General features: G+C 42.1%; 1 protein-coding gene across 4 annotated transcripts in view; it reads left to right on the top strand.

The window, feature by feature from the left end:
* Positions 1-25,773, top strand: part of LARGE1 (LARGE xylosyl- and glucuronyltransferase 1) — a 342,290-nt gene that overhangs the window by 29,002 nt on the left and 287,515 nt on the right. For 2 of the 4 annotated variants that reach the window (XM_087723119.1, XM_087723120.1), the window contains one exon: positions 24,046-24,134. The exons of the other annotated variants lie outside the window; for them this stretch is intronic. The gene's annotated coding sequence lies outside the window, so the exon portion shown is untranslated. The remainder of the gene's footprint in view (positions 1-24,045; positions 24,135-25,773) is intronic. 4 annotated transcript variants of the gene reach the window in all.

The raw sequence follows: 25,773 nt of genomic DNA, 5'->3' as shown, positions 1-25,773 counted from the left end.
CGTGCCACACCAATAATGTAATGTGCTCCCCCCCAGTATGCATGTGCACACTAGAGGCTCCCCCCCAATTTTTTGTATCCTTTTTTCACCCTCCCCAGGCTCCAGTGGTTTATAGGAGCCTGGGGAGGGCGAAAGCAACCTCCCCCGCCCCCCAGAGGCGCTCCAAAGGCTTCAGAGACCTTCAGGAGGCTTCCCTGAAGCCTCCGGAGCAGTCAAAACGATCCTCTGAGCAAACCAGAAGTCTGTTTCTGAACTTCCGGTTTGCCCGTAGGACCGGTTTTTTGCACTCCGGAGGCTGCAGGGAAGCTCATGACGCCTCTGGAGGTCCTCCGGGTAGGGAGGGTGGGGGGGGGGGCGGGGAGGCTTTATAGGAGCCCTCCCCAGGCTCCTATAAAGCCTCTGGAGCCTGGGGAGGGCGAAAAATAGCTTTGAAAAAGGGTGAACTCAGCTGGCCAGAGCCAGCTGACAGGACAGCACCTCGCATGCCCTGACAAATGGCTGTGTGCCACCTGTGGCACGCGTGCCATAGGTTCGCCATCACTGTTCTAGAGCTTGCTCCCGTCCATCCTTGACTCAGACTTTCATTCTGCTGAGCTCAGAAAATGAGGACCCAGATTATTGGGGGCAATATGCTGACTCTGTAAACAGTTTGCAGAAGACTGTAAAGCACTACAAAGTGGTATATAGGTCTAAGTGCTATTGCTAAATGCTATATATGCATTTATTGTTTTCATGTAGGCCTGCATGGAATTTTATAATTAAAGATATTATGAAGGTTTCTGTAGCAATGATAATACTGTGCTAATAGTGCATCTCAGATATATTTTTCTTTGTGCAAAGTGTCTTTGCAATATATACACCAGCTGAAGCCAAATTAGGAATACTCTGTAAGCCACCTTCCTAAAATGCAGGGAAATCCCATGGCATGTATTATTCAAAGCAGGCTTTACACTTTAAGAATAAAAGGAGCCTGTTCACCTCACAAAGAAATGACAAATTTGTTCAATGGTCTTCAGAATGTGTTTAGGAATCATTTGGGAACTAATATAAAACATGGGGTGAAACAAGAGTTGAATGGAATTGCTTGGTTTGAGCCCTTTTAGCTTAGACTCAAAGGTACACAGTGGTATTTGTACACCTTTGTTACTTTGGTCAGAATGATAAAAACAGTGTTGCAGCATAATACTTCAAGATCTTCCTCTTTTGGGTATTTGTGCAATCCCCGGATGGATCTGGAAAAGGAATGGGGCTTGTGTCATAAGAGTGCAGCTCTGCTTTCATCTCTTCTCCTTGCCTGACTCTGCCTTACAAGACACCATGGTTGGATGATGTTGTGGCCTGCCAGTGGCCAGCAGAGCTGGCAGCAGATTGGGACAGTGAGGAGGTTGGGGAGAAACATGGGCCAGTCCTGGAGTCTGGGGAAGGCTCTGATGAGGGCTCTGTGTTGGAGGTAGAGATGGGCCAGGGACATTCGACAGTTACCAGCTGCCATTGGAGTCAGACATCAGTGAGGCAGATGAACACTGGAGCCTGTTCCCAGTGTGCACATGTGCGGAGTTGCCAGACGAAGGGAACAGCTAAGAAACAAGGGTTGACTTGGGAGTAAGGCCACAAGTGGATGGTGAATGGTCCCTCCCATAGGGAATAAAAAAGGAACGAAAGGGGAGGACTGTTTGCAGGAGACAATTAGCTCATTCCTTCATTCTTGCCAAGTATTGAGGCATCTGAAAGATATCAGCCTGGCAACTCTCCAAGCCTGATAAAGGTTGGTAATTGTGAACTATCTTGAAAGACGGTGGGAGAGGAAAGACTTTGCTGGACAGGAATTCACTGTAAATTAAATAAAAGAGGTTTATCAGGACGAGGACTCCCATGCTGCTAGGGAAGCCTAGGTCAGAACAGCTAGCTGGAATTCTGAATTGCAGTGCTCCTGTGATTTACAGCGTTTACGATATACCACAAGCACATCACCTGTGGTAATAAACAATAAAATAATAATATTTTATTGTTTAGTTTTTTATATGAAAAAGAATGACCCTACTTATACCACTGAGAGTAGGTGCACATCTGTATGCTTGCATTTCTGATTTTCTTCTCCATTTCTTGGAAGAGAATTATTGTATTTTGTTATTTGATTTTTATCCTGCTTGCTTTTACTTCAGATATTACTGTACTGAAATCAAACCTGAAATGGGCTTGACTTTTCCCTTGGTAAGAATAGTGAAAAAAGTGGATAAAAAAACCAAGGGAGCCCCACAGCAAATATTTTTGAAAAGTCCTAATATTTCTGGTATCAATATTAATTACTGATATCAATCCTTGCTGCAGCAGAGTATTAAATAAACAGTGCCCTTTAACCGAATAGGAGGTGGTAGTTTGCAAACAACCAAAGAAAGAATTTATATTCTTATTTAGTAAATTTTACTGGCCCAGGTGGCTGCTTTTCCAATTCAGTTGTGGTTGACTCTATCCTTGAAAAGAATTATGAGAACTAAACCAATTAAAAAAAATCTAAACCAGCACAACCAATTGACACCAGTTTGAGGGAAGCTTGCACATAGTGATTAAAAGATAATTCATAGTAGTTATTGAATATCAGTTTGTATATGCATGGTATAGGATTTTTAAACCAGTTGCTGCAAAATATGTATTTCTTCTAAATGGCAGCAATCTATCTTTCAGTTATTATAAAATGAAAGGCATTAGGTGAAAGACAACTGTCAGATCTGGTTCTCCTTTGTTCATTCGTTTTAGATTCTTGGGTTAAAAATTGCCAGCATGTTTTAGGTTTTCAGCACTAGGCAGCTGAATTATTTTAGAAAATAGTATTAAACTGAAAGCTATCTTTAATTCCAGTCATCTGGTGGCTTTTTGTATTCTTTTGTTTTAATTGACCTTTTCACTGCCTTTCATAAAATTAGATGCATTATCCACATAGTGCTTAGCCCTAAATATGGCCACTTAAATCTAATGGTCAGTGATGGTACTGAATTCTAAAATCTAATTATTTTTTCCAATCATTTTTCAAACCCATATACATACTTATAAATAGATAGCTTTTAGAAATAGTTGGCGGTAACAAGGAATATTTGTTATTTGCTCTCTAAAGCATTTATTTACCTTCAGTGAAGTAGCATGGGTGATTTCACTCCATAAGCTTTCAATTAGGAGGCTTTCATTTCAATGATACATTGAAGCTGATCATAGCTATATCATGATTGGGATCATAATCAGTGGTGGGATTCAGATTTTTTTTTACTACCGCTTCTGTGCGTGTGGCTTGGTGGGCATGGCAGAACAGGGACGTGTAGTCACTAGAGACAAGGGAGGCGGGGCTTCACCAGTCTCCTCAGGAAAAGGAAAGAATTTTAAAGAATTTTTTTAAAAATAATTAAAGCCAGGGTAGTTACTACCAGATTCCAAGTCACAGTGGCTTGGCGTCTGCTCTCAGTGTTAACTATAGGAGGAGGAGAGAGAACTTGGGGCCTCTTTTGCATAAGGAATTTTTCGCCTTTTAAAAGTTAAGAAAGGGTTAAAAAGCAAAAAATTTTGTATGCATAAGAGGCACTGATTCTCCCGCCTCCTGATCTGGGAGCAGTGAATCATGCCTTGTTGGCAGTTGAGCACGCTAACATTGGGCGGGTTATTTCGGAGGGCGCGCTTCAGAGGAGAGAGGAGTGGGGGAGAAGGAGGAGGCTCGCTCTTCACTGCAACATGTAGGTGTTATTTGGTTGGTTCACTAGTTGAAACAGAAATAGTTCCCTGAATCCCTGAAGAATATTTAAAGTGGTAAAAAGAAGCTGACTTCTTCAAATGAGGAGTCCACAGCCCAGACAATGCTGGAGCGAGAGCTGTGGAGATGAAAGACGAAGAGGGGTGGGGTGGGGGTGTTCCAAGAGGCCCACTCCCCTTTTTGCACTCCGCAAGCCAGGCCCGCAGCGGCAAGGGTCTCAGCTCCGTTTCTATCCCCCCCGCTCCAGAGAAGCCGGCCGCGGGCGAGGCTCCGCAGCCCTGGTTCCCTCTCCAAGCAGCCCCAGGAGGAAACAGGCCAGCCCCACTTCACTCCCCGAACTTTCCGGCAGTGGAGGACCCGCATTCCACTCCCCCTTCCAAGCCCCGAGTGGCCAGCCTCGGCTCCCGCCACTTTCTTCCAGAGCTCTGGCAGGCCTGCCAAGGAGGAGCCCGGACAAAGCTGGAGCGAGAGCCGCGGAGGCGAAAGGCTAGCCACTCGGGGCTTGGAGAGGGAACCGGGGCTGTGGAGACTCGCCCGTGGCCAGCTTCTCTGGAGCGGACGGGGGGATAAAAGCGGAGCTGAGCCTCTTGCCACTGCGGGCCTGGCTTGCAGAGTGCAAAAAGGGGAGAGGGCCCCTTGGAACAACCCCCCCTCTTCGCCTTTCGCCTCCGCGGCTCTCGCTCCAGCCTTGTCCGGGCTCCTCCTCGGCAGGCCTGCCGGAGCTGGCCTGTTTCCTCCTTGGGCTGCTTGGAGAGGGAACCGGGGCTGTGGAGACTCGCCTGTGGCTGTGGAGACTCTCTGGAGCAGAGGGGGGGGGATAGAAGTGGAGCTGAGCCTCTTGCCACTGCAGGCCTGGCTTGTGGAGTGCAAAAATGGGAGGGGACCTCTTGGAACACCCACCCCCACCCCTCTTCACCTTTTGCCATTGCAGCTCTCGCTCCAGCCTGGGCAGGAACCGGCGCTCTTCTGGTGCAGGCGGGACGTACCCCTGGTAGCCTGCGGCTCCAGCACCTGCAAGGTGGAAGTGTTTGCCCTGCGGGGCAGGCAAAAGCTCATAGAAAGCGCCCCACCGCTTCTGTCTGACATAGAGGCGCCCCGCAGCTCGGTCGGACATAGCTGCAGGGCACGGGGCGCTTCTATTTTGGACATAGCTGCTACGGGGGGGGGGGGGAGCCGCTTACTTTCTTTTTGCCTCACCAGCCATAAGCTTCACTGATGTCACTGTGGCAGTAGAAGGTTACTGCAAAATCCCCATTCGCTCCCAATCACCTGGGACTCTGGAGGCAGAGAATAGATGGGGGGTGGGGCCGGTCAGAGGGGATACTTACCGGTTATAGTTTTTTTTTTTTTTTATAGGTTTATTAGCATTTGTAGGCCGCCCTTTTCCCTGAGGGGACTCAGGGCGGCTCACAGAAAACCAGGGAGAGGGGAATACAACATTAAGACAACAACATATAATAAAGTAGTAAGCAACATCCATTCATCATTCAGGCGGGGTAGCGATTCTTATCCCCAGGCCTGACGGGCGAGCCAGTTCTTCAAGGCTATGCGGAAGGCCTGGACGGTGGAGAGGGTACGAATCTCCACGGGGAGCTCGTTCCAAAGGGTCGGGGCTACTGCTGAGAAGGCCCTCCTCCTTGTAGTTGCCAGCCGACACTGGCTGGCCGATGGGATGCGGAGGAGGCCTAATCTATGAGATCTTATAGGTCGTAGGGAGGTAATTGGCAGAAGGCGGTCTCTCAAGTATCCAGATCCACTGCCATGTAGGGCTTTATGGGTGATTAATAGCACCTTGAAGCGCATCCGGAGATCGACAGGTAGCCAGCGCAGCTCGCGGAGGATAGGTGTTATGCGGGTGAATCGGGGCGCACCCGCAATCACTCGCGCGGCTGCGTTCTGCACTAGCTGAAGTCGCCGGATGCTCCTCAAGGGCAGCCCCATGTAGAGCACATTGCAGTATTCCAGCCTAGAGATCACAAGGGCCCGAGTGACTGTTGTGAGGGCCTCCCGGTTCAGGTAGGGTCGCAACTGGCGCACCAGGCGTACCTGGGCGAATGCCCCCCTGGTCACAGCCGTTAAATGGTGGTCGAATGACAGCTGTGGATCCAGGAGGACTCCCAAGTTGCGGACCCTCTCTGAGGGGTGTAGAATTTGACCCCCCAGCCTGAGTGTTGGAATATTGGCCAAATCTTTGGGAGGGAAACACAACAGCCACTCGGTCTTTTCTGGGTTGAGCACAAGCTTGTTAACCCTCATCCAGTCCATAACGGCTTCAAGACCCCGGCCCATCACGTCAACCGCTTCATTGATTTGGCACGGGGCGGACAGATACAGTTGAGTATCGTCCGCATATTGATGGTATCTAATCCCGTGCCTGCGGATGATCTCTCCCAGCGGTTTCATGTAGATGTTGAATAGTAGGGGGGATAAGACCGAACCCTGCGGCACCCCATAATTTAGGGGCCTTGGGGACGATCTCTCCCCTCCCACTAACACCGACTGCGACCTGTCCGAGAGGTAGGAGGAGAACCACCGTAGCACGGTGCCTCCCACTCCCACCTCCCGCAGTCGTCGCAGAAGGATACCATGGTCGATGGTATCGAAAGCCGCTGAGAGGTCAAGGAGGACCAGGATGGAGGGATGTCCTTCATCTCTGGCTCTCCAAAGATCATCCATCAATGCGACCAAAGCGGTTTCCGTGCTGTAACCGGGTCTGAAGCCTGACTGGAAGGGGTCTAGATAGTTTGCTTCCTCCAAGGACCGTTGGAGCTGGAAGGCCACCACCTTCTCAACAACCTTCCCCAAGAAGGGAAGGTTGGAGACCGGACGATAACTGTTGAGGACAGCTGGATCCAAGGATGGTTTCTTCAGGAGGGGTCTCACCACCGCCGCTTTCAGTGCGGCGGGGAAGTTCCCCTCCCGAAGGGAGGCGGTTACAACCGCCTGGATCCAGCCTCGTGTCACCTCACTGCAGTTAACAACCAGCCATGAGGGACACGGATCCAGAACACAGGTGGAGGAACTTACAGCTCTCATGGCCTTGTCCACATCCCCGGGGGTAACGTCCTGAAACTCAACCCAGAGCTGTTCTCCTTGATCCCCCTGTGCCTCGGCTGGAACTGCAGGTGTGGAGTCCAAGTCCGACCGAAACCGAGCAATTTTATCCGCTAAGAATTGGGCATATTCTTCAGCTCTGCCCTGCAGGGGTTCCCCCGTCTCCCTTTTGTTCAATAGGGAGCGGGTTATCCTGAACAGGGCGGCTGGGCGGGACTCAGCGGATGCGACCAGGGTGGCTATGTGCGATCTTTTTGCTGCCCTAAGTGCCCTAGTATATTCCCTGGTGCAGGTGGTTACCATTGCTCGGTTCGATTCGGACTTATCGGACCTCCAACGGTGCTCTAGGCATCTCCTCCGGTGCTTCATCTCCCGGAGCTCCTCGGTAAACCAAGGGGGTCTCCGGGATCCGCCGCCTCGGAGGAGCCGCAGTGTCGCAATCCGGTCGAGGGCCTCTGACGCTGCCAAGTGCCACGCAGCAGCCAGAGTCTCCACCGGACTGTGGGCGAAAGTGTCAGGAATAACCCCAAGCTCTGTCTGGAACCTTGATGGTTCCATAAGACGCCTGGGGCGGAACCACCTGGTCGGTTCCTCCTCCCTACAGTGGGGGTTTGGCCTCCGGAAGTCGAGCCTCAGTAGGCAATGGTCTGACCACGACAGGGGTATGATGTCGCTCCCCCTCAGACCAAGATCGTAAATCCACTGCTCCGAGAGAAATACAAGGTCAAGCATGTGTCCCGCTGAGTGGGTTGGGCCTCGAATTACTTGGGTCAAGCCCATGGCTGTCATGGAAGCCATGAACTCCTGCGCCCCATCAGAGCTTTCACCGAGCGATGGCAAGTTAAAGTCCCCCAGGACCATCAACCTAGGGAACTCAACTGCCAGCTCGGCTACCGACTCGAGGAGCGAGGGGAGGGCTGCTGCAACGCTGTTGGGAGGCAGGTACGTTAGCAGCAACCCCACTTGACCCTTGAGGTCCAACTTTAACAGCAAAGACTCACACCCGACAATCTCCGGAGCAGGGACCCTACGAGGAACTAACGACTCCCGGATAACGGCGGCCACACCCCCACCCCTTCCCTGGGCTCTCGGCTGATGCAGCACCTGAAATCCTTCTGGGCACAGCTCTACAAGGGGGACTCCTCCCTCTGGGCCCAGCCAGGTTTCAGTAATACATGCCAGGTCTGCCCTCTCGTCTAAAATTAAGTCCCGGACGAGAGGAGCTTTATGGACAACAGACCTGGCATTTAGCGACAACAGCCTGAGACCAGGGTCCTGACTACTTACGCCATCTGGTCTCGGAGTGGGACTCCCAGGGCCGGAAGGAGGGATCTCTGTAATGTAGCGAACCCTCCTTCCCCGGTAATGGCCTGCCCTGAAGTCCCCGCCGTATCTGCCCCTCCCTGTTACGACCGCAATACCCCGACCCTCTCCCGTGTCTCTGGTCCCCTCAACCACCCCTATAGCCCCCGCAACTCCCGGCAGGTCCTCCGAATCACACATACTCATACACTCCCCCAAACAGTCCCCACGTAGTTCTCCGAACTACTCAAAATTTTCCCCTACCGGTTCTCCAGAACTGGTCAGAACCTGCTGAATACCACCTCTGATCATAATACATACTCATATACATACTATTTTTCTATGCAACAGGTTTAAAATGTATACAATTTTTAACACATTTAATTTGACTTTTGATTTTCCCAAAGTTTCAGAAATTCTTTGGGTGGCAGATATTTCACATTTCAGTGGAGCAGACAACAAGTAAATAGCGAATAACTTTAGTTTTGGATCAGTCTGCATAATGATTAAGAAGTAGGATTATGAGCTCTGCATGCCAAATATAATAGAGGGCAGTGAAGTAAAACATTGAGTTGAATAGATGCAGAAACTTTCAGCATGAGGGCTATTATTATATCTCCTTTCTGTCAACAACTGACATTGTTTTGCATGTAGCAAAAATAAATCTGTGGAGACATTGAGGAATGTAGAAGGACAACAGAAAATGTCTTTGAGAAAGATTTTCATATTTATGAATTGTACCCAGAAGCTCAACATGTGCCAATTGACACATGGGTTGCTGCATTCTGAATTATTGGCGGCTTTTGAATAAGTTTTGAATGCAACCATATGTAGAGAGCATTGCATGAAAAGTAAGAATGTAAGCTATAGTGACAAAGTGACACCCTAAGAAGATCTACAACTGGTGTAACATACAAACTACAGAAAGACCTGCCATTTGCTGTAATATCAAATGTTATGACTCTGGAAAGACCTCAAAACTGGACAAACTGGAATTAGAAGACAATCTCCATTCTCAGATACCAGTTCTGCCTTGATTGGGTTTAATACTAGACTGCTTTATATCATCTAGTGCCATGATGGTGCTCAATGGCACTCTGATGGCACTCTGTGGGCTGTGGTGGCACGCACAGCCATATGTTCAGGCATGGCAGCCCTCAGCTCCAGTGTGCATGTGCGCACCAGGCAGCCGATTTTCAGCCTTCCGGAGGGGCAGTGGAGGCTGTTTTCACCCTCCCCAGGATTTAGGAAGCCTCAGGAGCCTGGGAAGGATGAAAAACAGGTCCATCGGGCAAATCAGAAGTTTGTTTCCAAACTTACTGTTGGGCTGTTTTTCACCCTCCCCAGGCTCTGGAGACTTTCTTGATGCCTGGGGAGGGTAAAAACTTCCCCTCCGTGTGTGTGTGGGGCAAGCGTATGTGTGGGGAGAGGGTCATGCGCACACATGCAGGTGGGGGGACTGTGTACGTGAGGGTTAGTGCGCGCACGAACAGTTTTGACAGACCTTTAGAAAAAGGTTAGCCATCACTGATCTAGTGTTTCTTATTTTCTTTCCTCTCAGGAACCCTTCCCAATTGAAAAGAAATTTTCGGTCTCAAAAACAGCATTTGTTTGTGTGGGTTATATTTAACAATGTTTTTGTATTAAAAATTAAAATTGATGCATCCACTGCCAATACTGCGACTCACAATTGTTTGATGGGATTTAAATATTTTAGTAAAACCAATTTCATTGTATTTAAGTACAATGACAATAAAGATTATACTTATACTTATTACTTCTCAACTTAGGCTGGAAAATAATTTTGTTTTTTTCTGATCCTTGAGTGGGTCTTGGGGAAGCCTCAGAGGTTATTGGACTAGACTTTAATAAACACTGATCTAGCTTTTTATAGACGTCTGGCATTCAGTGTTTTCCTAAACTAACCCAGGATGGTGTTGCAAAGCTTATCATTAGTACATTGATGATACTATACCACAAATCAACAGTTGCCCCCTCCATTCAACCTATTGTAGATATTACAACATTTAATTTGTAATGCTTTTCTTTTTGGACGCTGCAATATTCTAACTTTTAGTAGATATTAAAAATGAGGGGAGAGCAAGGCCTTAAAATACCAGGTCATTTATCTTGTCCTAACCACAAATTCACAACTGATCTGTCCATGCAGATTCTTATAGATAATTAATAGTAAATGGGACGACAGGCAGAAAAGGGCCTTTTACTACCAGGGCATGTAGTCTGTCCTGATGTTGTCATTTGGCACTTTTATATCTATCACACTGCTGCCTTCTGGTCCTTAGTCTCTGCCAAGATGTCTGGTTGATAGGCAGATATCCAAACTGGAAGCCGTCAGGATATTAGCTATTATTTTCCATGATCTTTTGTGGAATCTCCCATTAGGATCTGGGAGAATTTAGTCCATACACTATACAGATGTTCCTGTGCACAATGCCAGCTGCTTGATTGTTTCATTCAGTGAATGGCACTCCTGCATTTATCTTACATCCTGTCACTATGTGCTAATTCCCACTCTGTTATGCTTGAAAGTCACTGCTTACTCCAGGAGTTCGATCCTGACTGGCGCAAGGTTGACTCAGCCTTCCATCCTTCCAAGGTTGCTAAAATGAGGACCCTGATTGTTGGGTGGCAATAGGCTTACTGTGTAAACCACTTAGAGAGGACTGTAAAGCACTATGAAGTGGTACATAAAGCTATTGGTATCATAAGTGCCTCAGTGCTGTCTTTTAGTCCAGCCCTTTCCATTCATGGGTAGAATTTCTTTGTTTCAGTTATTCTAGCTATTTGTTGATGGTATATCACATGCTAGGGTCTGGTCTTTCCATGCCATTCTCTCTGCTTGATCTTGATTCCAAATCAGTTGCTCCTCAGGCATTCTCTCAGCAGCTCTTCTGTGAGTATCATCTTACTGATATATCTGAGTGCTATGTAGGTTTCAGCCATGACGTTGGTTTTGACACTTATCAGACTCTACCTGACCTCTTTCCTGCTGGTATGCAATCTCTGGATATTGGACTTGGAATAGAAACCTATGTACAATTTGAGGAGTTTCTGGGACTTCATATAGGGAACCTTCATGTCCTCCTTTAGCCAGTTCACTATACCACTAGGGTATCAGATAACTGGTAGAGCATATGTGTTGTTGGTATGGATCTCATTCTGCCCATTGAGCTGGCTCTTCAGGACTTGTCTTAACCTTTAATGTACATGGATGATGCTTCCTTGAGTCCTCAGCGTGTTTCCCATTGACTATGGGATATGAAAATACTAGTATAGCTGGTCTGTGTTTCTCCTATGTTGCCTGCTGATAGTTGCCCTCTGTCTGTCTTAATTACCTTCTCTCTCTTTATTACCATCTGGCCACTCTTCTCTAGTCCAAATGATATTCCAATCTTCTCATTATAGGTTTGTGTTAGGGTGATCAGTGAGTGGATGCCTCATTCACTTTTATAATGCAGCTTGATATCTTCCAGATAGAGGCAGTGTCTGATAGTAGTTTCACTCTTGAACTTGTAGTTATATCTAATCCTAGTGATGATTTGGATGAGGTGGTGGCTCTCCAGAACAGCAATGTGAACAATACTTCATCTTGGTTTATGATACACTTGATATCCATTTGTATGAGCTGTCTTGATTTTCAGTGTTGTCTTCAACAGTCTCAGTTAGTTCTTGAGGAAGTGTCCTGTTGACTTTATATAATGCTACATATTCACAGATCCATGTATGTGGCAATGAGTTGTAGGTTTTCCTGTAGTCAGTCTAGGCTGTGCTCAGATTGATCTGTCTATATTTTGGGTGACTGCTCTATCTATGAGCAACTGATGTTTGTGTGTTGTTCCCAGTGGCCTTCCGAACTGTGCTGATCCATTTGATCCTGTAGCTTGGCAATTATGGTGCCTGATAGGACTCCCCATGTTGTGGGGAGACAGGTTATTGGCTGTTGTCATATAACTCCTTGTGTAGGTGTGGCGGCCACCCATGGCCCAGTGCATAACAGGGCATGCACAGCCACGCTGAACCACACAGGAAAAAACAAACTCCTAAAAGAACACAACATCCTGATAGTTCACTCTAGATGTGCCTTACCCAACGACGCCCAGGATTTGACCATATATAGACAGAACTTCCCTGAGCAGTAGATTAGCAATTGTAGTTTGACAGGCTGTCTTAAATCACATGCTGATTACTCCTCCTGCCTTTGTCCTATCTCAACAAAAGGGGCGCCCAGGTCCCAATCTGGGTCGCTTCATCCTGAGAAAGCTCGTGTCCGTGTCTTTTCCCAACATTGGCCTCATGAGCGAACCACAGGTACTTCACAATTGGCTGGTAGTTGTGTGGTACTATTGCCTTCATAAGAAGCACTGCCTTCCTTATGTTATCTGGGTGAGTGCCTGTTGCTAACTGCTGGTTTATCTGTGCTGCTAAGTGTTCATGCATTGCTGTTAGTTTCCTTAGTCAGTGAATGATCCAAATCGAAGCCAGGTGCTGACCAGCTCTTTACATTCTTGACCCACTGTTGGATGTGTGTTACTTGATAGTGAGATTCAGGTTCCTGCACTGAGATATTGCTGTGGGTTGTTTTCAGTCCCCGCAGCCACTTTGCACAGATGTTGTGTCTTTTCTTTCTCCCATATGTTCTCCCAATACTGTTCAGTTCCTGCTGTTGGTGGCTCTGTGTTACTGTGTTGTTCCATTGCAGTTGGGAACATACATGCGTACAGCTTTAGTAACTGAGTGGCCTAGATTATTGGTAAGGGAAAGAGGAATCTCATTAAATAAATATTCCTCCTGAAGCTTGATTTAGTTGAAATAAAAACAAAATAAAAAGCAACATGCATTTTATTAGAGATTTGTACTTGCATTTTTAAGTGTAATGTAATTAATTTGTGCATTACTATAATATGTACAATTCCCACACTGTTCTTGAAAGTCTGAATTTCTGAATGCAAGAGAAGACCTTAAGACTCTTACTTGTTACTAACTAGAAAAGAGTAAAGATAACAGGCACAGTGCACATAAAAAGGGATGGGCTTCAATTTTCATAGTGATGTCATATTAAGTTTTTTGATCACACTGTGTGTTCCAGATCTTAAATAACTTCCAGTGTGGTGTCCAAAAGTCTTAATATTAGAAGTGGAATTTTGATACCAATAAGTGAAATGCTATGGGCAGTTGATTTATAGAGTTTAACTGCAGTTAATTTTGTTCCAGACTTTTTGACCACCCATTAGAAGTTAATAAGTGGGGAATAGAATGGTGAGAAGGTGAGAAGAGTGAAATGAATGGCTTTTTGAATGTCTTCTCAACCTCTTTCAAGTTTGTTAATTAGCAGCAGCTCATTAAACCCTCAAATACATATTTTCCCCCTAAATTAGTATTCCTAGTTAATCTGATTGTACAGATATCAAGTTCTGTTCATGTACTTTTCCTTTTCCTTTACAGGTTTTGCTCATGCCGCTATGTAAGTGTAATTAAAGCACCGTTAAATGCATTGATGAAAAAGAAAATGAAAAAAGAATGTTGATCATACAGGAAAAAAATGCTGCAAAATCCGCAGTGCCAATGACATCTTCAAATGAAAGTTGGCTGTGTGAAATTGTCAAAATAATAGCATGTGCCTTTATCCATAGAACATTCTTTATAATACCTCTGAGCCAAAAGCATTATTCTACATAGATCAAAACATAGAAGGAGAAGGGGTTGCTTATTGTGAAATCTTATTGCTAACTCTGCATCTCTGCATTTGCCAGTTGATAAAAAAGGAAATGAGATATAGAAACAGTAACTATTTTAAATTGGGTAGTAACTTGAAGTAATGGTAATCAAATTAAGTATTTCAGCTGATACAATTTGATAATGGCAAAATGTAATAAAATAATTCCTCTTGACTTCTAGTCTATAGTTTAGACAATGTGGAAGCATAATATTGAATCCTACAATTACAAAATAAACCTCTGCTGGCTCTATCGTGTTTTGCTACTTGTCAAATATATCATTCTAATTAAATAATTAAGGACTGTTTCTCAAACCTGCTGTGTTAGTAAGGAAATTCATATGGTAGTTTCTATACAATCTGTGGTATAGATAGTATTATTTGAATACCAGGTTAGAGGTACTGGTGCAAAGGTTAAAAATAACCCCAGAATCTGTATGCAGGTTTTTGAATGCAGGTGCATGACTTAAAAAATTGCCAGTTGTGCAGCCTTTTTCAAGCAAATTGAGAGGCACAATTCAGAGCTACCTCATAGGAGTATGGTTCCAAAACTAAGAAAGGAGCCATCCCAGCATGATTCTGTTGTACTATTGCAGGCAGCCAAAGAGCAAGTACATGCCTAGGGCTCCAATTGGCAGTCTATTTGTTTTATACGTACAGCACGTGAAGTGTGTATAGATTACAGGATGGTGGTGGTGGGGGGTCTGTCTCTATGGAAGTTTTTTCTGTGTCACAGAAAAAATTCCATAAAGAAAGATCCCCCTCCCCCATCCTGTATCTATACACACTTCATGTGCTGTACTTATAAATTTCTTTCCATGTTGGTTGTGCCTCTGTTTAAAAGTGAACTTCAGTGCTAAGCAAGTTAAAATTAAATTGGCAGAATCTACAGTCCATGTGATAGTCTGTTTATGGCATGTTTGATATGTGATATTTTGCAAGGAGCTCCTCTCTTAAGAGACCAAGCTGTTCTTTTTTCTTTTCAAGGGGAAGAAGGATTACTGCGGGACAGAGCATGCAAGCATTCCAGAATCCCCCTTTGGCATTTCTGCAGTGCTTGGCTCTGTCAAAAGAGAGACCAGAGAGTAACTAGGGATACAATGGGGAAATACACTGAGCTCTTGATGTGTATTTCTCATTTTGTGGTTTCTTACCCTCTGGTAATTCGTTCATCACCAATCTTTCCATACTGCAAGAGGGGTGGGGGGTGGGGAATACAGGTCAGATACAGGACAATATATATTGGCTGCAATGAGAATCACATGACTGAAGGAGGCCACAAGGGTTATCAATGCAGTTTTGGTTGTACTTGTGCCATTATTGTCTTATTTTGTGTCCAGTTCATAATTACATCCATTTCATTTACATGTTTCACTTCTTTGAAAGCATATGTTCACATTATTGCCCATTGCATTATCAATGTTATATGATATAAGGTGTTTCTATTTCTTTTCTATTTGTAATGTAATCGTCAACTGGTCTCAGTGATGATCTGGGAATAGTTTATAACTATGCAGAAAACCAAAAAATATTGAGCTATGTATGCATGTTGTATGTATATTCTACTCAACCCTCACATTGAACAATGCATTGGTGGTAAAGTATTGCATTTATTTTTAAATGAGTTATTTAAAGTATTTCTAAATTTCATGGCTTGTATATGCCACTCAAATAGTATATGCTTAAGCATTGCCATCTTTACAAAATAAATCTTTGAAATGGATATAGTCTTACTTTCCTAAGATCATTTTTGGTATTGACATCCTTCAGTCTCAAAAGACACTGGAATCGGAAAGAGGTTAAAGCTGGAGTGTCCTCTCTAACATGAGGCCTGGGTAGATTAATGTGGAGGATAGACTGTTACCCAAGCAGCAGATCCCCTTCTCCACATCGCTGAAATAGTCCAATGAAATGGCAGAGCCGACACGATTGGTTACAGCTGCATTGCAGGAGTTACCAGAACATGGTTGTACACAGTCACAAACTGCTTCCAGGGCTCCGGCTCTGGAGTTTGTCTCGAGGTTGGCTCCTGAAGCCTTTTCCAGTAGTGGATATAGCCACAAGGCAATGGAGATTTGTAATTAGAGTTTCCCTTCTCTTAGAAGATGGTTCTGCCACTTTATCTGCCGTTGGGGTGTAGAGCCACCTTCCGCCTTCAAAACTATTGACCGTCTCCTGTAACCCTGGAAAGGATCCTTACAAAGTGCTATCAGTCAGGCCAGCTGAACCAAGGTTTTTTAAGGAGGTGTTACTTTTCTATCATTCACCCTTTGTCCTGGCTTGTGATAGGCAGAGCCTGGCTTCCCAAACATTGGCCCAGGATGGCATGTTTGATCATTTTTATAGCTTCATTATTAGCACGATTTTGAAAAGTAACAATAACCTATATCAACAAATTTGCATGTCAAGAAGGAGCTTGTTTGCGACGGGCCTCTGCTGGAAGAGTTGAGTTCAAGATTATTAAATGATGAAACATGTTTTTGCATCAAGATATTGGAATTTAGGCATATAAAGGCAGCGTTTTTGTGATGACATCCCTAGGCATGTCATTCTAGCATTCTAATTTGTTGCAAATGCCGCTGTTATCTACTTTTTATGGGAAAAGAATCTGCATGAACACTTATAAATGGGAAAAAGTATTTCTGCGTCCCTGAGAACATGAATGTAGCACCTGTCTGTAACTTTCTAAAGGGTTATTTTTCTTGGAAAATACACAGATATGATACAAAATTAAATACAGATGCTACACTACACTTGTGTTCCTGCAAACTCACCAAGTTTCTTTTCTAAATCATTTCTAATAGACCACAGCTTTATTATCTATAAACAAATATGTTGAGCTGAGCTATGCCTTTTAGTACCTTTTCACAGTTCAGATTCATTGCCTAATAACATTGATGTTTCAAGCATTTAATTTAAAAAATGAGAACATAAAACACAATTGCCCATTTTAACTTTTCAGCAGTAATGGTAACCTTTGCAAGGACACTAATTCATTATAAGCTGTATCTCCATTTACAGTATATTATAATTATGTCTAATTACAGGGAAAATCACATCCCCCCTATCTTGTAATACGTTTAATTCAGTAGTTCAGATAATCTGAGATTAGGAGATCATTCAGAAATTAATATAGTTTGGAAATACTATTTAAAATTAAATAAATGAATGTTGCCTAGCCTTTAAAAAGCCTGTGGATTCCTGATGTATGAATTATAATGGGATTTATAAATCTATCTAACCCTAAAATAACCAGGTAATCCAAAACTTAAAATTATTCCTCAAAAACAGTTTGAAATTGATGGATGGGGCTGCCATTTACAGCTTCCTGGAAAAGCTGTGGCTGTTTTAAACAGTTTCAGAGCGTGACCTGACAAGAGCGCGCACGACAAAAGTGTGCTGACAAAACTTCGTTGCTAAAGCAGCAACGTCATCAACGCGTCGACAACAGCGTGTCGACAACAGCGTGTCGACAACAGCGCGTCGACAACAGCGCATCGACAGAAGGGCGATTTACAACAGCGGGTCGACAGAAGGGCGATTTAAGTTAAGGTAAGGGTTAGGTTTAGGGTTAGGTTTAGGTTTAGGTTTAGGGTTATGGTTAGGGTTAGGGTTAGCGTTACGTTTAGGGTTAGGGTTAAGGGTTAGTGTTACATTTAGGGTTAGGGTTAGCGTTAGGTTTAGGGTTAGGTTTAGGGTTAGGTTTAGGTTTACAGCGCCCTTCTGTCGACGCGCTGTTGTCGGCACGATTCAGCACTCATTGGTCGGCACAGTTCAGAACTCGCAGTTTTGTCACCGCGGTTTAGTCGGGCGCGCTTTTGTCGGTCGCCCTTTTGTTGGTGAACCGTTTCAGAGTAGGGTTATTATTATTTTTTAATCCCACATGTTGCAAAGTTTCTTTCACTAACTGACTCCAAAACATTTCACTGTAATAATAGATATCCCCCTTTTTAATTCTTTGGCAAGCCACACTGATCATTCTTATTTTTAGATCAGCCACACTAAAAATAGAAAACAAGGAAACAATGCACCATCAATCTTTTCTTTTGCAGCCAAAATTCAGTGAACAATTTTGAGCTTGCGAGATGAATGTTGATTTGGAATTAATTTATTATTCAAGTGATGTCCTATTATACTTAAAAGATCTTTAATAGAGGGCCACAATAGAATTTAAAATACATTTTCTCTCATCTCCTCCCACCCTAATTTTCAGTTGTTTCTTCTCTTTTGGGAGAAATGAGGTGGGTAATAACATTTTGTTTTAGAATTACTCAGGTTTAGTTTCTTCTTTTCTTCTGCTGTTGTTTTTAATATCTACCTGGTTTCTAAGTTAGGATTCATATGATCATTTACATTTGTTGGTACTGGCATCTGGAAGTTACATTTCTTTTGAATTGCAAGTGTTTGTACACAGTGAATTTTCCCTTCTTGGGGAGCAGCCATTATTGAGGTTGAAAGTTGAAATGTTAATGCACTATAATTTATTATAGTAATATTAAATGTTTATTAACCTTAACAATAGTACATAATTTATTAAATTTATATATCAAGAACAATTACATTGTTCACTTGTAACAGTCAGTACTTGCTCAGAATGCCAACATTCAAAGTAAGTTTTCTGTAGTTAGAATTTAGACTTAGAAGTGTGTGTGTGTGGGGGGGGGGAATCTGTAACAATGTTTTGATCCCTAAGCACATACTGTAGTGCTTGTAAGCAGTATTCTGAATAACAGTAAGTGAGCTTCCTATAATCTTCTCGGCTGTCCTTGCCACTCTCTGTGTGGACTTTCTATCTGAGGCACTCCTGCCACTAAACCAACAGTGATGCAGTTTGTTAAAATGCTCTCAATTGTGCCTCTATAAAAAATGGCCAGAACAGAAGGAGAAGGATGGGCTCTCCTCATTTGATGCAGAAAATGCAGGTGCTGGTTTGCACGCTTCACTAAGGATGGCATATGGAGAGACCAATTCAGATTGTTAGTTATCTGCACCCCCAGATTCTTAATACTGCTGACTACCTCTACAGCTGCATCCTTGATACTGAGTATCGTATGACTATGCTGGCTCTTTCAAAAATTGACAATGATCTTCTTTGCTTTATCAACATTTAGAACCAGGTTGCTTTTGTTCTGTTACTAGATACTGTAGTCAATGGGGCATATTTTGTAATGTAAAATATGTTTTCCTTTTGGATTTTATTACAGTTCTTGGAGTAATGTTGTTTGCCTCATGTGATTACTAAGAGGAATCCTCATCTCTAGTCAAGGATGCTTTCCAGGTCATAAGGCTCCATTATATGAACTTAATTGGAATATATAGGCATTGGTGTCCTTTCCACAAATCTCTGGAGCACAGACCTTGAGAGAGTGATCTGGATAATTAAAAAAATTAATTCAAATTAAATGTATTCATTGACATTTACCTGGATACAACTCTAGCCTCATGGCTGATTCTGATTGTTGATATATATGAGAAACTTCAAAGACGACATTAAATTTTTCAATGGAACCATAACTTCCAGGAAGCAATTCATATATGTCCAGAGTGAATGTTTTCAGCCCGGCTACTTTTTTCTGGCATACGTTGTTGCAGTAATCTCATTTCTAAAATAGCCATATATGTTCCTTTTCTACTGTGTTTCCCTGAAAATAAGACAGGCTCTTATTTTCTTGTGACCCACAAAATAAGCACTTGGCCTTATTTTTGGAGAGGTCTTATTATTTTTGAGGTGCAGGAGAAGCTGAGTGTGGTCACCTCATGGCTGCTGATGTGTTGCAATATTTTCGGGGCGGGCTTATTTTCAGGGAAACCGGGTATGTTTTCTTTTAATTGTATTTGAGTGCACATGTTTTCTGTTCTGCATTCTAAGCAACAAAGGAACATGTTGAGTGGCCTAGTTAGATTAATAGCCTTAAAAGGCCATGTAGCAGTAATGAGAGCCAATAGATATGACAACCACAGAACAATTTAATGAAGTATCTTTTTCCCCCATTAAAGAAAATCGAATAGCAATCAGGAGTCTGTGCCTTTTTTCATATTTTTACTACTACTTCAAAAACACCAGGACATCTCTGAGAGAGGGAAGGTCCTTTTTTTTCTTTTTTAAAAAAGCAAACAATTTAACCTGTTCTAAGCAGTGTCACTGTATTTATATATTTCATGTGAAGCATCTGATGTTCTTTAACATCTTGATAGGTCTGGGATTTTTGGGGGGATGGGATGGTGGATGGGTAGGGAGGATCAATCAGAGTCTGCTTTCAGAACCACACAGAAAATGGGACTAGAAGGGTAAAAGAATGTCCCACCTAACTAATATTTCTCCTTCCTTTAATATTTCTTGAATAGTTCTGTATTTAGTAAATGTCAGTGTAAGATATGTCAAATGGGATGGGGATATTAGTGGGCCAATGGCACTATTTCAATACTCATGGCTCAAGTGTACATGAGTTCAAGTGAAACTATGGGTAACTTTATTTATCATCTTTGTAAGTTAATTCTGGGTGACAATAGCAATAAAAACAAATTAAGAAATAATTGTGGACATCCCAATAGTTAACTTGGAGGAACAACACACAATTAGCTCCTTTTCTAAAGGAGCTCTATTCACCCAAGCCCAAGGATAAAGCAAGAGCCAGATCAGAAGGTCTCTTAAAGGAGAGTGGGTAGGAACTATTGAAATCGGGGGGGGGGGGGGGGGTGTGCTCCAGTTTCATAGGGCACGCCCTGTAATAGAGAAGGCAATGTTCTGGAATCCTATCAGTTGACATTACTTGATGCCAATTCTATCTGAATTGACAAAAAACACATGAGATAGACCATAGGACTGAGCATAATTACCATCATAGCTATGCTGCACAGTTTCTGCATGGCATGCATTTGCCCTTTGACTGAACATAATGGAGAGGGAGGGAAACAAAATGTCGGTTAGTCCAAATATTCAAATGCATAGTTTGTACATGCATAAAAGATGAATGGAATATTTTGCAAAAAGGTTTCACATATATTATGTACTCATAAAATGGAATATAAGAATTGAGTGAATCAATGTTTTCCATTAGAATTATCCCATTAAATCAAGATGTGCTAAAGTTTACTGTATTCTAAAAATTTCAAATATTACTACTTAGGAAAATATGGACTTTTGAATTTTGAACACTGGCGAAAGATAGGGACTTGCATTAACCACACAATATCGTCTTATGATATCATTTGTTCATAGTTGCTAGAAATTCAGAGAAGCTAGGCAAAAATCAGAATTTCAATTGGCTCATAAGCATCAAATGCCTAAAGAACAGAAGTATCCCAACTTAGTTAAAGATTTGACATAAGTTCCTTATTCATTTGTTTCTGTTGAGTGGGAAGGCTTGAATGGGGCACATATTCTCTGGAATTTTTCATGCATTTAAATATGAGTTGCTGCACTACCCATATATCTCATTTGTGTGACAGATGTTCCTTTATTCTCATTCTTTAGCTGTGGACTACTTTCATTTCTTTGGGACATTGTTAATGTAGCAAGAAACTGAATACTGTTGATAAATTAAGGTTTTTTTATTTATATAAAAAAGTTTGTGACAGAAAAATCTGTATCTTTATTGAGATGGGAAACCTTAAGTTGCAAGCCAAATTTCCTGCAATAACAGTGCAATCTGATAACTTAATCTTTTTCTCAGGGGAACAGCATTAAAGATCTGAAGTGGTTACAGTGCTCAGTGTTCCTCATCCAATCAACTGCTTAGCCTTGGAAGATGGAACTGTTTCCTTAGTTGTAGAAACTTTGCTGCTGTATTTTGATTCCATTCAAATATCAGTATAACCTAACACTGGCCATCCATGTTGCCTGTCTCGTACTGGCACTGAATACATTTTCCTAGAATCACAGTAGTTCCCCACTTTTAAAGTCTCACACAGGAAGTAAATTCATAAAATTTGTCTTTTCATTTTGCGTGGAATATAGAGATTAGGAGTTCTGGTGGTGCTGTGGTTAGAATGCAGTACTGCAAACTGACTGCCCATAGTCTGGAGTTTGATCCTAATGGGTTTGAAGTTGACTCGGCCTTCCATTCTTCCCAAGTCAGTAAAATGAAGACCCAGATTGTTGGGGAAAATATGCTGACTTTGTAAACCTCTCAGAAAGTGTTGTAAAGCACTAAGGAGGGACAGTATATAAATCTTAAATACTATTGCTATTAATAAAATGTTTTGGCTGTTTAATTTTGATCAACTTGATTTAAGAGATCAAGGAATGAATGCTTCAACAGATTATCATTCTCACTGCCCATATGAGAGGAGGATCTTCCAAATGTTGTGGTTGCTGGTTATACTTCTAAAGGATGTGGTTAATATAAGGTATTAAGAGAATAAATGGGCTGAAAGACATCTGATGTTTTCTAGACCATTAAATCACATAACTCAAAATTACATTTATATGTCATAATGTGCATTTGTGAGCAAGATTTAAGTGGAGTGTCAGTATGTGCAATTCTAGAAAGGGAGCCTAAATGGCCCAAGGTGTTTTGTGTGGTTTTAAAACTGTTTCGGTTTCAGACTGCAGTTGCCATTTTCAGTTCTTTTGATAGATTTATACAAACAAACAAACAATCAAACACGCACGCACGCGCGCGCACACACACACACACACACACACACACACACACCATTCCTAAGTTATATCAGTCCAGGATAAATCTGCCCCTACCCCCTGCAGAATCTTAACATCATTCAACCAGCTTTCGTAATGGGGAAAAAAAATCACAATGCATAGCTTGCAGCATTGGATCTGAATGAATTCTTTTGTTGCTGTCCAAACTTTCATAATACATTTAGGAAGACTTTGCTGGCTGGGGAAAGTGAATAAAATAACAAATGTTAAATTTCATGATAATTGTAAATCCTTGTTTATTTACTGATATTTTGATGTTTATCTACTACATCTCTTTTTATCTTACCTTACTTTACCTTACCTCTATTTCTGCTTCCTACCTCTATCCTAATTGTAGAGCAACCATAAAGGCCCTTGAAAAGATATGTAAATGCCATGATCTATCTATAGCTGTATCATGGCAATACTATGTATAGCAAGTAGAGGCAATGCTTGTGATATTTTATGAAAGCAAAAGTTGGATTTTGAAGAAGTGTGATAGTAAGAATATTGCTATTGTTGAACTTTGTTGTCCAAAGTTCAAAGATATCCAAGAATGGACAGCCAAGAAAATAAAACCAATGTGTTATTGATCAAATCAACCCAGTGTCCTTACTTTGAGAAACAAATGATCAAGCTGAATTATCCTACTTTGGACATATTGTAAGACGAATTCTGGAGGTGGCTCCAATGTTAGGAAAGGTGACAGGAGAAGATTATGACAAGAAGAAAAATGGATAGGCTCAGTTACAGTAGAGATGAGTATACCATTGGAAGACCAGATTAGTTATAGATCATCATGGAGAATATCTGTGTAATTGCTAGGAACAGGGCGTATAATCATTCATTTCATTTTTAAAATTTATGAATTTCTCAGTTATGGAACTCACAGTATTATCTTTAAAAAAACCATCTTGGTTATGGGGGTGACCTTTATCCCATCCCATGCTCTCTGCTAGATATGTGATCTCTGTGAAAGGAATGCATCTGCATTTTAGTGTCCTCTGTTTCCAAATAGGAGAAGTTTGGTGAGAAAATGAGCTGGTTTATAGAATAGAATAATAAGAGCTATGTTTCCAAGTTTCAAATAAACACTTGAAATGTGTTGATTAATGTATTCATTTTAAAATTAAAGCATTTAAAAGATACATAGTATGTCGTACCAATGAGGAAAATTGTGTTCTGCAAATATGTAGACAATATGTCAAATATATTAATTCAAACCTATTGATAAGTATAGACTTGTTACAAGAAAGAAATTATATTTAGGCAATATAAATTTTAGTTGCTGCAACATTCTGCAGAGAAATAGCAATAACAATAGAAAGCTATGTTGTCAAAAACATTTACAAGTGTTTGCTAAGAAAAGTGCCTTGTTATGTTTCATAAAATCTGTATAGTGGGGGGAGTGTTTCAAAGTGATTTTTATTTTTCATGTTTGCTTTAGAATACCAAATATTTAAAGTAGAATTAAAACTATGTGCAAATGGGGTCTTTTCAGTAAGAGAAGGATTCCTTTGCATTCTAAAATTTTCTTTTGAACATTATTGTGAAATGGACAATGTCATTTAATTATTTCAGGACTATAAAAACTGCTGAAGGAGTTGCTCAAGATGTATTATCCCTTACAACTACCCTTGTCATAGGAATAATTCATCAGAATAATAGAGGTAAATCTTCTGTATAAAGTTTATCCATAATAATTAGAAAAAAGTAAGAGGAAATAAAACTTTTGTCAAATGCAATGTGCAAAATGTTGTCTGGAAAGATGCTGTTTTTTAAGTCTCTATGCTGAATTTTTTAAAACTCAAAACCTACCATGATCAATACATTAGTCATATAAACATTGACTTATGTGGAGTCAATGGTAAGGCACTAGTTTAAGTTCACAAATTTGGTATTTAGTTGGCTTATTGTCTTACAAACATAAAATACAAATACGTTTCAGGCTCTGTAATAAGCCAGCTGAAAACCAAAACTTCTGTCACATCATGTCTTTAATAAACTTCACTTTAAGAAGTAGGCAAGTGTAGCAAAAAGCAAGCAGACAACACAAATGCTAAGAAAAACAGCAAAAACATGTGTTTACAAAGAGTTACTGTATTTTTCAGAGTATAAGACACACCGGAGTATAAGATCCACCAAGATTTTGAAGAGGCAAATTACAAAAAAAGGTTTTGCACTCTGCAGACCACCCAAAATGTCAAAAAAGGGGCATGCATAACCTTTAGGAGGCTTGTAGAGTGCTCCTGGGGGCTGGCGGGGGAGGGATAAAAATGAGCAAAAAACAGCCCATTTTCCCCCAAAACGGGTCCGTTTTTTTGACAAAAAATGGCATGCATAGCCTTTAGGAAGCTTATAGAGTGCTCCTGGGGACTGGGGGCAAAAATGGCCTGTTTTTTTTTGCTCATTTCTGTCCTCACCAGCACTCTGAAGCCTCCTAAAGGCTATGCACGGCCATTTTTAAAAGGGAGCAGAGTTTCAGGAGGCCAAAAATGCTGGATTCAGTGTATAAGACGCACCCAGGTTTTCAGCCTCTTTTTTGAGGGAAAAAGGTGCATCTTATATGCCTGTATATGGTAGTTCACACAGAATGCTTAGTTCAGAGTTATCATTATTTTAATAGAAACCACCCTGACTGTTTTGAACAACAAGCTCTAGTTCATATGTAATCAGAAATCATTGTCAAAGTTCTATGTAAGGCAAAGAAATAATATAATGAATCGTATCTCCAAAATAAGGGCAAGAAATGATAATTTCCAGGGCTTTACAAGGGTTTTCTGCAGCAGAATAGAGTCTGAGAAGCGGTTACAGTTTCCCAGCAAGACTAATGGCCTTGAAATAACCAGAACTGTGAAATTTTGTTTGTTGGATTAAAAAATACCTTCCACTGAATCATGAATTATATACAGTAGATACATAATGTGTTTACAAGGGTGGGTTGCTGCTGGTGTTGCTGCCGCTTCGCTTTGTTGCGTGCACAGTTGACTAAATTATTCTGCGCATGTGCAGAACATTAAAAAATACTAAAAACATGCTGGCAATGGCAGCAGTGACCGGGGAACCGTTTTTGGGTGCCTGGCCAGCCTGAGTCGCTGCCGGTTCTGCGACCAAGGCCAAAATGTCACTACCAGTTTGCCCGAATCCATGCGAACCAATAGCAACCCACCTCTGGTTTACAATACTAATTACTAGTCACAAATACTTTTATTTGTATGGATTGTATGTTGTCTTCCATTTCTCTGAAACATCAAGATCATAACAGCTTTGTAATTTTGACTGTCAGAAGAACCAGAATCTAATACTACA

The sequence above is a fragment of the Thamnophis sirtalis genome, unplaced genomic scaffold (assembly GCF_051295495.1).
Source record: "Thamnophis sirtalis isolate CommonGarterSnake01/CBP01778 unplaced genomic scaffold, rThaSir2_p1.2 scaffold_9, whole genome shotgun sequence".
In the NCBI taxonomy this organism is placed as follows: Eukaryota; Metazoa; Chordata; class Lepidosauria; order Squamata; family Natricidae; genus Thamnophis; species Thamnophis sirtalis.
This window is presented reverse-complemented; position numbering and strand designations above follow the sequence as displayed.